The sequence below is a fragment of the Nelumbo lutea genome, chromosome 1 (genome assembly GCF_056320005.1).
Source record: "Nelumbo lutea isolate HS-2025 chromosome 1, American lotus-T2T, whole genome shotgun sequence".
Taxonomy (NCBI): domain Eukaryota; kingdom Viridiplantae; phylum Streptophyta; class Magnoliopsida; order Proteales; family Nelumbonaceae; genus Nelumbo; species Nelumbo lutea.
In genome coordinates this window covers 119,820,136-119,834,210 of record NC_142684.1, presented here as the reverse complement: position 1 = coordinate 119,834,210, position 14,075 = coordinate 119,820,136, and the positions used below count along the sequence as shown (strand labels likewise).

The 14,075-nt window shown below is 39.8% G+C and overlaps 1 non-coding gene across 1 annotated transcript; it reads left to right on the top strand.

Annotated features, from left to right (window-relative positions):
- Positions 1 to 13,252: 13,252 nt before the first annotated feature.
- On the top strand, positions 13,253 to 13,324 carry TRNAH-GUG (transfer RNA histidin (anticodon GUG)). The gene has a single exon. It is a non-coding gene; the product is annotated as a tRNA-His (tRNA).
- Positions 13,325 to 14,075: the final 751 nt, after the last annotated feature.

The following is a 14,075-nucleotide window of genomic DNA, read 5'->3' as shown; positions in this document are numbered from 1 at the left end:
AAAAAGAAAAAGACAGAAAAACCAATACAAAATTTGTAAAGGTCCTTCAAACCAAACATAATCTTAGAGAAACTCACTAAACAATTGAGACCAGCAGCACTTCCCACGTAAAACAACTTTTTATTTGAAAGTTCAATTTATTTCTATTCAAACTCAAGACTCAAATTAATCAAACTGATATGTCGGTGGACAATACCGATTGGTCGCTCATGGGTCCTCCGCTCTTCTTTCTTGAGCTACAACAGACCAGATGTATTAAAATTTGATTTTGAGGCAGAAGATTGTTTCAGATCTGGACAATGACACATGGGCCTGGCTGTCTTTTACCAAGTATAACTATATGGTACAGCTCTTTAGATGGCTCCCTCTCGCATCAATTCACTTGTCACCACACATGCATGATACATACATTCCTTTTGCACCTCTCTAATACACTAGAATCCCCAACAAGTAATATTTTATAAATACACGAATCCTATAATTAATATTATCTAATATCTTCTAACTAATTTTTAAGAATTTTTTATATATCATTAGATATTATGATGTATTATTTTATATATTTATTCTTTTACATAAAATATTAGATAGTTCTTCAAGCTCTGTCTCTTTGTGTGCAAAACTGAATCAGATACAAATTTTACACCCGATTCAGTTTTGTATTTTTTTGTTCTTAGCTATGATTTGCACTCCTACACAATATAAAATTCATATAGATGTGTCTCATTTTTACTCACTGGCAGTGCAAATTTTGGATCCCAAAAGCTAGTGTAAAATTTGCACTACATTTCTCTTATCGCAATTCTCTCTCATATAAAGTGGGGACAACATAATCGTGCTCCTCTTCCCTCCATTCTCTCTCATATAAAGTACGGATTACTTTGTTTTACTTCCCATAAACAAATAAGGCAAAGTCAAATCTAAAGCAAAAGTAAACCATAACTTACACCCAGCCGATTAATTTGTAGTTCCAACATTTATATGCAAAAACTGAGTCTTAGAAACATCATTTTGGTTCTTCTTTATATAATAAAAAGCATATTAACAATTGTTTTTTATTAAAAATAAAAGAAGATGAAGAGACCGAACATTTTTTCTACATACTTTACCATCTCCTTTCAAAAGAATACAAGAAGAGGAACCAAAAAAAAAAAAAACTATTTTATAGATTCAGCAGTTGAACCGCTATCTCATACCTCTATCCCATTTATTTATTCATCAATTAAATTGATTCTTTGCTGCTACTAATTTATATAATTATATGGATAGTGATTAATTCTAACAATTTATTTTTTTATCCTCAATCAATAGGCCAAAGCCTCGGTTAAGATGATCTTATTTTTTTACTTAATTTGATTACATTGTTCTCCCTGTAATTGATTTAATACTTTAAAAACAAACAAGGATAATTTTCTTTTAATTGTGAATGCATCCACAAATAAAACCTTTTTTTTTGTAATTTACTCTAATACATGTTATTTACAAATGGCATTTTAAAAGAATGGCATGATGCCCTATGCATAAAACTACTTACAAAACGGGATTTTGTTGCATTACATCATAACTAATAATTTCGAATAACATTTATTTCTAGGATGCGACTATGATCTAGGAAAAATATGATACACGAAAAAACTTATACCCAATCAACTGGTATAATAAAAGTGATAAAAAATCAAGTGGATTTTTAGAGTCCAGATCTGCGCCTCACAAGGGGGTGCCCCACAATATTCCACAGCACATTCCTCATCATCATTTCTGATACATTATCGGGAGTTGTTCCCAATACACAGCTGGGATGTGTTATGGGACGTTGTGGGGTGCAGATGTGACCTCGGATTTTTATGTATCATGTCTTTTACAAAATTTTATTGTTACAGTTGCCATATGATTATAGGGGAATCACCACCGAAAAAAGATTGTGAATCAACTGGGATGTGACATGAATCTGCTATACACACTTGGTTTAGTTTGATCAAAATATATAGATACCTGACTACTCAAATAGCTTCTAGCCACCAGCATGAATCTATGTTGCATTAGAATTATCACAATGTATTTGCTGGAGAAGTTTCCAGTAGGGGTGAGAAAAAAATGAACTGACCGAAATCAAACCGAATAGGTTAATCGAACCGGTCGGTTCAGTTTCAGTTCAATGATTTCAGAAAATTGACAATTTCGGTTCAGTTTTGGTGAATCATTTAAAAAAACGACGGCTAACCATACTGACCGATATATATATATATATATAGTAATATATTTTTATATAATATTATATATATTTTTTAAATCGAATAAAAATAGTTAAACTGCCGAAATGAGTACTGATATTCTGAGACTTTCAGGCTGCCAGACTGGCGAACAACCTATCTAATAGTCTGAATCGTTTGACTCTGACACCTGCCACATAGGATCCCTATTCCCTCATCTCTCTCTCTCTCTCTCTCTCTCTCTCTCTCTCTCTCTCTCTCTCTCTCTCTCTCAAGTCTCACCTCTCTAAGCTCTCTCTCTCTCAAGTTTCGCGACTCTCGCCTCTCTCTCTCTCTCTTTGAGATCTCTATCTCACCTCTCAATCTCTCCCTGAACTCTCTCTCTCTCTCTCTCTGAGCTCTTTCTCTCTCTCACCTCTTGGACTCTCTCTCTCTCTTTCAAACTCTCACTCTTTCAGACTCCCACTCTCCATTCTAGGTTCTGACCTTCGGCACTCTGATAGATCAAAGAATGAAAGAATGAAATCCAATTGAGCTGAGAGTGAGCTGAGCAATTTAGTTTCACTGTGTTCTGGGTATGTTGCTGAGTCATCAGACTCTCTCTGTGCTTTCTTCGACTATGTTTTCCTTTTTTTTTTTAATTTAAGGGCATAAAAAACTGAAAAACTGAACCACAATTAACCGATCCACCGATTAACTAGTTCCATCGGTTCGATTTTTGTTCGGTTAAATGTAAAAACCAAACATACCGGTTCGATCCAAGAATTTACCCCACGGTTTGGTTAACCGAACTGTGAGCACCCCTATTTTCCAGCAAAAACCCTCTAAAAAGACAAGTTTTGCTTCAACCATATGTCGTGCAACAAAGATCAAGTATTCATCTTGCTTTCACACACTACAGGGAATTTTAGGGAAAATTCCCGATAGGTACCTTGTACTTTATGCTGAGTGCCAATTTAGTACCCAAATTTTAAAATGTGACAATCTAGTACTCAAACTTTCATTTTGCGTTGATTTAGTACACGGCGTTAACCAGCCGTTAAGTAGCATACAAAAAGACAAAAATTACCTTCAAGTGTCATCTAATTTTCTTTATCAACCATCCAGTAAAACCAGACCAACAGTGTCGTGTATTCATCATCTTGCCTCTCCTCACTCTTTCCCCCTCTCCGCCTCTCTAATTTGCGAGTCTAAGAATGCTGCCATGGATTCCTTGCTTGGGTTTCTTCATGAGGATGATAAGAACGTCGTAACCTCTATTGCATAGGGTGTGGTTCCAGTTCTTGTTCAGTTACTCGATTCAAGCTCCCTGGAAATAAAGGAGAAATCAGTTGCGGCGATTTCGGTACAAAAGCACACTTGCAATCCTGAAAGCTTTCGAGTTTGGGATTCATGGGTTCCAAAGTTGCAGCATGATTCTTCATTTTCATGATCTTTACGTTATTGGCATTGCCGCCGATATATGCTTGCAGATACTGTTCACCACCTAACCCCGCCCAAGATCACCAAAAGCCCCCCATCGCCCACCATACCATTCTCACCCACCATCCCCACCGTAGCATGGCAAAGAGTGATGTAAATTCATTTAATTTGTGTAATTTTGTTTAATCTACAATTCCCTCCTTCTTGGGCTTCCTGCTCGGTTGGCTTCTCTAATATCTATATTCTCTTCGACGGCCTTTTCAAGCACTTTTGCTTGCTTCCTCTCACTCACCATTACCTTTTTGTTGTTGTTATTTGGGATACTACACTGCACTGGAATTTCTTCTACTCTTCCAAAAATAGGAGAAAACTCTATCTGCTTTTCTCACTCTCTCTCTATTCTTTGTTTGTCTAGTGGGATTTCACTTTACTCTCATAGTCTCATTTATGTTCTTTTGGGGGTTATGATTTTCCTCAGTTATGGATTTAAAAAAGCTTGTATTTTCGGAGCAGTTTTCTCATGCTATCTCATCACAGAGAAAGATAATTTCTAGTTTTGGTTTGGGTATAGGGATTTCACTCTTTGTTCTTTTGGCTATTTTGCTCAATAACCCATTTATTAAGGGCTCTCTATTCAACCCAATGTTTCAAGGGTTTAACACCATTACGGGTAATTCTTCTCTTGTTTCGTGGCCATTCTCATTTTCAAATATTCCTACTCTTTCTTCTTCTTCTTCTTCTTCTTCTTCTTCTTCTTCTTCTTCTTCAAGCATCCAAAACTCCACTAATGTATTGCAAACGGGTGTTTCCATAATCCACATACCCGCCTTACACCGGTAACCCTCCTTCAGGAGGTAGCAGTGGTGGTGGTCTTACACCACCTTTTAGAGGTGGAAGTGGACTTCCAGGGACAAATCCTCCACCTTCAACCAGTCTAACATGCCCGATCAACGCGCTAAAACTAGGGTTGTGCTTGGATGTTCTTGGCGGTTTGGTGCACGTTGGATTAAGGAACCCATTGGAAAATGCTTGTTTTCTGGTGCTTCGAGGTTTGCTAGAGCTTGAAGCAGTTGTTTGCCTCTCTTTCATTTTCTTGAGAAAGAAGATGATGAACATTTCCAACGATAATTTTGACATTTTTAAGTCTTAAATTGCACATGAGGTCATGTGATATACATAACTGACGGTCCATTAACGGTAGGTACTAGATTGTCACAAAATGAAAGTTCAAGTACTAGATTTTCGCATTTTAAAGTCCAAGTACTAAATTGGCACTCGATCTAAAGTACAGGATACCTATCGGGAAATTTCCCTTAATTTTATATACAGGCATATTCATGTCAATAAAATAAGATTAACTTATTTATAACTACAAAATGTGCACAATGTACAACACACAACAACAATAATAGAGACGGGAGTAAGGGTGGACATGAACATATTCCACTAGTTTCAATTCAGCTTGGCTTAAACTGAGCTTTGAGTCAAACTTGAGTCTAATATATAGGATCATTTTCTTATCGAGACAAGCTTGAGTCTAATATTCTCTCTCTCTCTCTCTCTCTCTCTCTCACACACACACATATATATATATATATGAGAGAGAGATAGAAAATATTTTACATATAAAAATAATGCATATATAATATTTATATTCTTTATATATATAATATTAACTAGTTTTATAATTATTAATTTTTTATATGTAAATTAAAAGAAATAATTTTATATATATACAATTTTTATTTTTATAGGAAGTTTAGCTCACAATCGAGCTCGAACTGAGTGATACTAAATTCAAACTCAAGTCTCTAGCTCAAATCAAACTCGAACTAGAGTCTCATAGTTTTTAGGCAAGCCAAGCTCGAGTAACTAGATATTCAGCCAAGCCAAGTCTGATAACAGCTATAGGGATTGAATGCACATACAGCAGATAAGGGTGTCAATGGAACGGTTTTGGATTGGACCTCGCCCATTCCAAAATCAATTTGGACGGACCAACAAGACATATTGGATTGGACCAATCCGGTCCAAAATATTTATTAGATTGGATTGGACCTGGTCTGTTCATAACAAATTCATTTTTTATTAGATCAGATTGAGCCAATATCTAGTCCATTGATATAAGATAAGAATATGTATCAATGGACCGGGTTTGGGTTAAAACCAATCTAAATCAAAATGAATTGAACAAATTGGACGGTCCAAGCATTGAATTGGACTAGTCCAAATTGGTCCAAAACATTCATTGGATTGGATTAAACCTGGTTCATTTATAAAGGACTCACATTTGACTGGATCGGATTGGACCAAATCCAGTCCAACTGACACCCCTAACAGCAGCAACCAAAGTAGATCCAGAACCAGTAACACATTGATATGTCCTCATGGATGTCACAACAAGAGCTAAAGGTGTCTTGTCCAGGCCGTCACTGTGCCTGTCAAACAGGTTATTAACCGGTTTTTGTTTAAAGTTGTAATTATCTAGTAGACATATTCAAATTTTCTTATACATGAATCATGATAGATCAGTCATTCTCAGGGGAGATTGATGGTTTAAAAAATGCCAAACTCTCCTGGCAGTGGCAGATAGATAAGGGCATAGATAATCAACTTTGACTCAAATATCAGAATCTGGTTTGAACCTTCAGTTACAGTATTATCAAGGAGAAAGCCTGATTTTGAGAATTATCTTCCAACCATGTCCGTGTCCCTACTATTATCTTATTCAGTCATAATGTCACATGCTCTGCTCGATCCTCTCTGCATCGAAATTCATCAGGTACCAGAAGTATTCTCCATTCTCCCTCGAATTGGGCCTTAATAAAAAATCTAGGCCCAAACTGTAAATTTGTAGGTTGGGATAGAATTAAGCGAGAATGACAATTCAGCCCAAGGTCAGAATTTTTAGGCCCAAAGTACAATTGGGATAGGTACCAGCTCAGAATTGATCTCAATTTACGGGCTGGCATTGGTGTATAGAATGGAGGTATTTGACATTTTGAATGTTTATAAATCTACAGTGGAATTTAGAAATCTACAATGGGTCTGTTTGTACTTTTCCGTAGAATAATCACTCCTACTTCGGAGAAGGCATGCATCCTGTTATGTAGCCTATTTTCCTACTAAAAGCATCTGGAAAGGTTGTTTTTTTTTTCTTGGAAAAAAGATGTATGATGTGTTTTTGTGAAAAATAAAGGTATCCCTAAAAGAATCACGATTCTTTAATATCACATCAAATAAAATGATAAAAAGAGACATCAGCCATCTTCTTTTAGTTAACGGTGATTCATGCAACATGTAAGTATAGACCTCTTTGTAGGCTTTATTTGTATGTTTATTCAAAAAGAGGACCAATGTGCCTTAAATCTCCGGTGCAAAAACATTGGAATGGCAATTTCAAGTGATAAATTGGGATATGCCTTAGAAATGCATGAATACAATGGATTAAGATGTATATGCAGTACATTAGGTAAATTTAAATAATATATATATATATATATATATATATATATATATATATATATATATATTGACACAACATTTGAGGCTCAACTGATTATAAACACTTGAGAAAAAACACATTATAATGGACTGTGTGATATATAAATTGTGAGGAAAAACTTAGAAAACATTGAAAAATAGTAGAAGAATTAAATATGATGATGATGATGATTATGATGATGATGATGATGATGATGATGATGAATTAAACAATGACAAAAGAGGATACATATAGCACACTCCATATGATTGGGAACTTGGGATAAGGCTTGGATGATGAAGATTAAAATATGCTTAATAAACTAGGAAACCTGTATTGTTTGGGTTATGGTTGAGCTGGCCCTGGGTGCCACTTGGCAACCTCTGTGATTTATCCGAATACCTCAGTAGATAACCTCATCCCGACAACCACGGAAGCCTCATCCAAATAGGACATGGATCTTCAACTATAAATAGGTGATCCCCAACTCAAGGTAAGAAACTTTTGACTCTTCAGACTATACCGTTGTTCTACTTCTGCTTGAACCAGCATTATTCTCAATTGCTTGGCTCGACCACCCATCTCTCACATCATTGACTTCAGCATCGGAGTGCTTACCTGGGGAACAACTCCTCATGCCTCCAATCTCTTTCTTGGTTTCAGTTCTTGCTACGTGACTTCGTCCTTCCACCTCGGCTTCGCCAATTGGTAGGACTATCCCCCCAGCTAGGACTAACTATGACCTCAGGGAGATACACGAAGGTATCTACAGAGATCATCCCAACACCGAACCTTGGATCACAAGGCACTTCGGCAAGGTTATTTTTGGCCCACCAAGAAGCAAGATGTAGCTCAGCTCATCAAGAAGTGTGACCATTGTCAGAGGCACTCCAACTCCACCATCAGCTAGCAACTTCTCTAACGCACATCACAAGTTTGTGGCCCTTTGTCCAATGGGGAATGAACATCCTCGGACCTTTCCCTACCACATCCGGGCAAAAGAAGTTCCTCCTCGTCATAGTAGACTACTTCACCAAATGGTTCAGGCTGAACCCTTGGCACGCATCACCGTGCAGAATGCCCAGAATTTCTTCTAGCATAGCATAATTTGTCGTTTCGGTATTCCTCGGTTCCTCATCACCGATAATGGTTCCTAGTTCACTAATCGGAAATTCAAGGCCTTCTACGTTGAGCTAAAGATAAACCACTAGACAACGACTGTTCACCGACCACAGAGCAATGAGCAGACCAAAGTGACCAACCAAACCCTACTCCATAGCCTGAAGACTAGACTTGACAAGGCCAAGGGAAGGTGGGTTGAGGAGCTGCCGAGCATTCTCTAGGCGTACAGCGGTACAGGACCACACCACAGATAGCTATTGGAGAAACACCGTTCAGCCTAGCATACAAGGCCGAAGCAATGATCCCCATAGAAACCGGCTCCCCAACTCTCTGAACTGAGGTCTACAATGACGAGAAGAACAATGAAGATCCCTGTGCAGAGCTTTACCTAGTAGAAGAAATCCACGACCAACCATACCTCAGAATGGCATCGCAATAGCACCGAATGGCCAAGTTCTATGACTCCAAAGTCTGGAGAAGGGAGTTCAAGACAGGTGACCCCGTCCTCTACAAAGTCATAGTACCCATTCCAGGAGAAGGAAATGTTAGACCAAATTGGGAAGGACTGTACAGAGTGACAAGGGTCCTTGGACAAAGCACCTACAAGTTGGAAGACCTTGATGGGAAGCACATTCTTAGAAGCTAGAATGCAGGAAATTTAAAGATGTACTACCAATAGCTCATTCAATAAAATGTCATGTTTTTCATCCAACTCTCCAACGCACATCACACTGCACATACCGCCCAACCGAACTCTAACGGTTGAGGTACCTAAGTACGACACAAAAGCACACACCACTCCAGCTGAACTCTAATGATTGAGGTGCCCGCGCACAGCATGCACTCATCATTGGACACACCTTGACACTTCGGAAACGCAAAGCCAACCTAGGACAACAAGCAGACTCGACCAACCCTGGAAGGTCGAAGCCCAAACTAGGAATGACGTCCCCGCCTCCAAAGGCAAGAAAGCGGCCATCAAACTCCACACACACAGTTGATGAATCATCAGACCGGAGCCAGCTGAGCAACACGACTAGCCCAAGAAAGAGCGCAAGTCTCCCCGAGACCAGGAACCACCAAGCATCCCCAAGATGTCAAGAGCTTGGAAGCACCTCAACTAGCACAAAAGCTGAAGACATGAACCCCTAGTTCTCGGCTACCAACTACCTCGGTCGACATAAGACTGAGGCCCATGATCAGATTGCTCAAATGTAAAAAAAAAAAAGAAAAAAAAAGAAACACACGCACACATAGTGCTCAGACAGGAAAAATATTTCTTCTTTAATTGTCAAAATAATTATAAGGCTTAGAAGCTCAGCATACCGAGTTATATACATGATAAAAAAAAAAAAAGAAAGAAAGGTAGCAGCAAAGGGCAAGGCACTTCAATCTTTAGCCAGGGGCTCCTCAGCTCATTCTTCAACCTCGATAGTGCCATCCTCCTCGCTAGGCATAGGGGGGTTGAATGGGCCCAGCCCTTGAATGACTTTGGCCACCTCTGGGAAGTGGTGCACAATTCTCTACTAACAAAAATCAAAGCCCTGCTACCAAGACTCAGTGGCGAAGTTGTCCAAGTCAATTTGGTAGGTCTCCGAAGCCTTGTACTTGGAGACCCCCTCTTCCTCTACTTGAGCAACCCTCTCGTCGGCATCCTTCTTCAGTGCCTCCCACGCCTCCTTTAGCTCGTGGACGCGATCCTTCAGTTTGCGGGCTGTGTCGCCTCTTTCTTCGATGTCGCTCGGACAGCTTGGTCTTTAGGTCGGCGTTCTCTGCCTTCATCTGTTCAAACGCCGCTTCCCACACCTTGCAAAGGTGTCATAGCGTGTGGAGACGATCAACTAGTCCAGCGACCAAGCAAGCCAACTACAAGAAAATCAACCATCAATACAACAGAAGAAACAGTGACTAACTAAAGTGAATAACCAAAGAGAAAGGAAAAAGAACTTACTGTTACTATTTGAGGCAGAGCCGCACTCTCCAAGGAGCCACTGGCCAAACCACCAATCTCCTGTCTGATGACAGGCGTCATCAGACCCCGAACAAGTTGCTTAGGGACCCCTTCTATTTCGTGCCTGTCCCCTGGTTGGACACCACTAAGGCATGTAGATGTCAGTCGAACCCTCCGCCACGCCGCGCTTTGGCACGCTTTCCCTCGGCGGCGATGGATGATTGAATTGAGGAGCCGCCTCCTCGGGATCGATGACCACCACTTCTTCTAGAAGCCTCGGCCTCTTTGACTACTAAGGCATATGCTCCGCTGACCTCGCCTGCTACTCAATGGACCGCGACTATGCACCTTGAGTCCTACCAGGCCATACCCTCTCTACCACAGCCCTCATATACCAAGCCATTTCTTCGAAGCCAGCCATTTCAATACCTACACAAGTCAACATCAAGTAGTACCAAGTACAAAACTTCAGCAACAAAGAAGATATCCTAGTATGACCTACAGACTAGGCTGGTTGTGCTACTCATCAGTCTAGTGCAAATTAGCATCGAGAAAGATGTGTACTCGTGCACGTCTATCCTCTCTATTCACCTTATGGATGCCAACTCCTCAAAGAGTTCAGCCTCAGCCGGCGCCTTCACCTTTGTCCTCAACACAACAAGCTCGGTGGGAAATGGCCAACCTCTTGGATGACGTACAAAGAAGAATCTCTCCTTTCATTACTTCATCGAAGAAGGGGCCCCGATAAGCACTTTGTTGTGCTACCGAGCCAAAAAAATACATAGGTTGATAGGATAATGTCTAGGTTTGTGGACCGAGCAATAACACAAAAGACTGACTAAGTACTCGAAATATTTCAACATCAACTGGACTGGTTGGACGCGGTGCCACCACAACACTATAGATATACCCTCATCCAACGTGAACCTTAGCCTAGCCATCAGGTTGTGCTCATAAACGCAAAGTTTGTCAGGTTGAGCCGAGGTGGCCAACTCACCAGCACTAGGACACCTCAATTTGTACTCCTTGGGAATACAATATAAGGTTCTAATCCGAGCCAGATCCCCCAGTGTCTAACAACCAGGGATAGAAGCAAAGTGGCTGCCGAGCCGCGTAGGGACGCTGGGCCCCTCCTCAAACAGAACCTCAACCTTGGCTTTGTCGGCCTCAGCCTCCTCCACCGCCTCAATCTCACCCTCCTAGTCCTTCGACCTCGGCCCCCCTAGCCATCAACCTCACGGACCGCGAACATGGTAGCCTCGGTAAGAGACCCCTGCTCGAACTAACTACCCAACGAAGAAAAGGAAGAGGATGAGAACTCCAGAGAATGAAGACTAAGACTGCGGAAAACTGAAGCTCCAGCCGAGCCGATGACTACTTCTCGCCGAACTCCAGAGAACACTCTTCGCAAATGACAAAGTGAAAATGCTCTTCATCCCCCCCCCCCCCCCCCCGCTTTCATAGAACTCCCAACAGCCCAAGTCAAGGCAGATCGGGAAGACGAAACGACTCCACCGCCATTCAATGCCGCCATTTGATAGCTCAGGAAGATGAAACGACGCCCTACTGACTCATCTCAGAAATGATACAGACATCGAACCAGCCGGTTCGCCCAATAAACCAGCTACACCCCGGGTCACTCAACTCGGAAAGGTACAATTAATCAAAGAGTTCATCAACCAAAGACCATAGAGATCTTCCACGCCACACCTTGGCCAAGCACTACATTCCTCGACTTCGGAACTAGGGGAGTGGTGTTTGGGTTATGGTTGAGCTAGCCCCGGGTGCCACGTGGCAACCTCTGTGACCATCTTATATCTTCGACCACGACGGCACCACGTAGGTTGGATAAGCACGACCAAGAAGGAGACCTCTATGGATATCTGTCGGGGAAGAGGACTTATCGGAAGACTTTGACGAATAACCTCATCTTGACAACCCTGAAAGCCTCATCCGAACATGACACAGATCTTCGGCTATAAATAGGTAGCCCCTGCTCAAGGTAAGGGACTTTTGTCTCTTCAAACTTTATACTATTATTTTTCTTTTGCTCGGACCATCATTATTCTCAATTGCTTGGCCCAACCACCCATCTCTCACATCAATGACTTAAGCATTGGAGTGCCTACCCGGGTAACAACTCCTCGGGCCTCTGATCTCTTTTTGGTTTTAGATCTTGTTGCACGACTTTGTCCTTCCACCTCGGCTTCGCTAGTTGGCAGGACTATCTGACTGCGATCTTGATTCAGAACACCTAAGGTCAAACAGCATCAGTATATATATTATAATTCTTGAAAATTATTAAATCTAATAATATTGAGGCCATGTTTGGGAGTACTTATGTTAAAAATAAGTTTTTATTGAATAAGTCCTTAAAAACAAGTTCTTATTCGAATAAACACTTATTTGCATTTGGCACCCAAAGCACTTATTTTATATTGGGTGTTTGGTGGTCTTTTTCTCCAATAAGCACTTAAATAAGCAATTGTGACTCTTTTGTCCTTCATTTTCTTTCGAATTTTCAAAATATCCAATCCAAAGTGAATGAATTAAAGTATTTTGATAAAGTACTTTCGTAAAATACTTTTATAAAAGTGTTTTTGTAAAAGTACTTTTATAAAATCACTTCCGTCAAAGTGCTTTTATAAAAGGGCTTCCGTAAAAGTACTTTTATAAAAGTGCTTTACTTTTGTAAAAGTAACTTTCGTAAAATTACTTTTATAAAAATGCCTTTGTAAAATTGTTTTTGTAAAAGGCTTATATTTATTATTCTTAAAATTATCTAAAAACTACTATGAGAGAAAAAAATGAATAAATGCTTATTGTATAAACACTTAAAAAAAAATTGAAAATTTGGGTTTAAAAAATAAGCTCTTATTTTTAAAATAAACACTTATTTCAATCTTATTTCTCAAACACTAATAAATGTTTAATGGTGTAATCCCCGCCTAAATAAACACTTATTTCCTAATCACTCCCCAACTTAGCCTTATACGGATGAAATTTTTACTAAGCAGACTTGTGGGTGCCTTTGAGAAAAAGAGAGCCATAGATAAATAACTTGTGGCTGTAGTTTAGTGGTGAGAATTCCACGTTGTGGCCGTGGAGACCTGGGCTCGAATCCCAGCAGCCACAACTTTTTCATCTTTCGAAATCGGCCGATTGAATGATGAGCAGTTTGCCAATAGGCCCAATACCGAATGGTTTTAAGGGTTTGCAGTTGGAATCAAAATCTTAAAAGAAAGCTGTACCTGCACTAGCCCTATAAGTCTTTGGTGTCTTTTGACTGGGCCAGAATTATGAAATCGGGCCCAGTAACCAACAAGCAGATATAGAGGAACTTTCGAGGGGGAGTAAATGTCTTTTTAAGAGAGCATGCTTGGGCCTCTGAGTAGCTGAACCACTTCCTTGGCATCAGTTAAAAATGGCACACATAGAGTGATAGAGGAGCATAGTATAAAACTTCTTCGTTTTGTATATAAAAATCCCTTCTCAAGGTCAAGAGCTTGAAATTCTGTTTGGAGTTAAGGGGATTATTCATTTAGGCCAATTGTATGAAATAAAGGACAAGTTTTTTAGATTTTATACTAGCAGGGACCCATGTGATGCACGAGCTTTGTTAAAATCATTTTAGGCAATAGAGTTAAGGGTGTAAATTGAGTGTACTCAATTCAAGCCCAACCTGAATCAATCAAAGCTTTTGCACAGGTTGGGTTTGAGATTTTGAACTTTAAGATGTTCTCGAGACAAAAAAAAAAATCGGACCTAAACTAAACTCAAATTAGGCTTAGGTTGAGGCCTCAGGGTACTGATCCGATGCATAAGAGTAAAAAATTGTTTTATATTTTAACCTCTAAATAAATAATAATTGGTTACATTTTATATA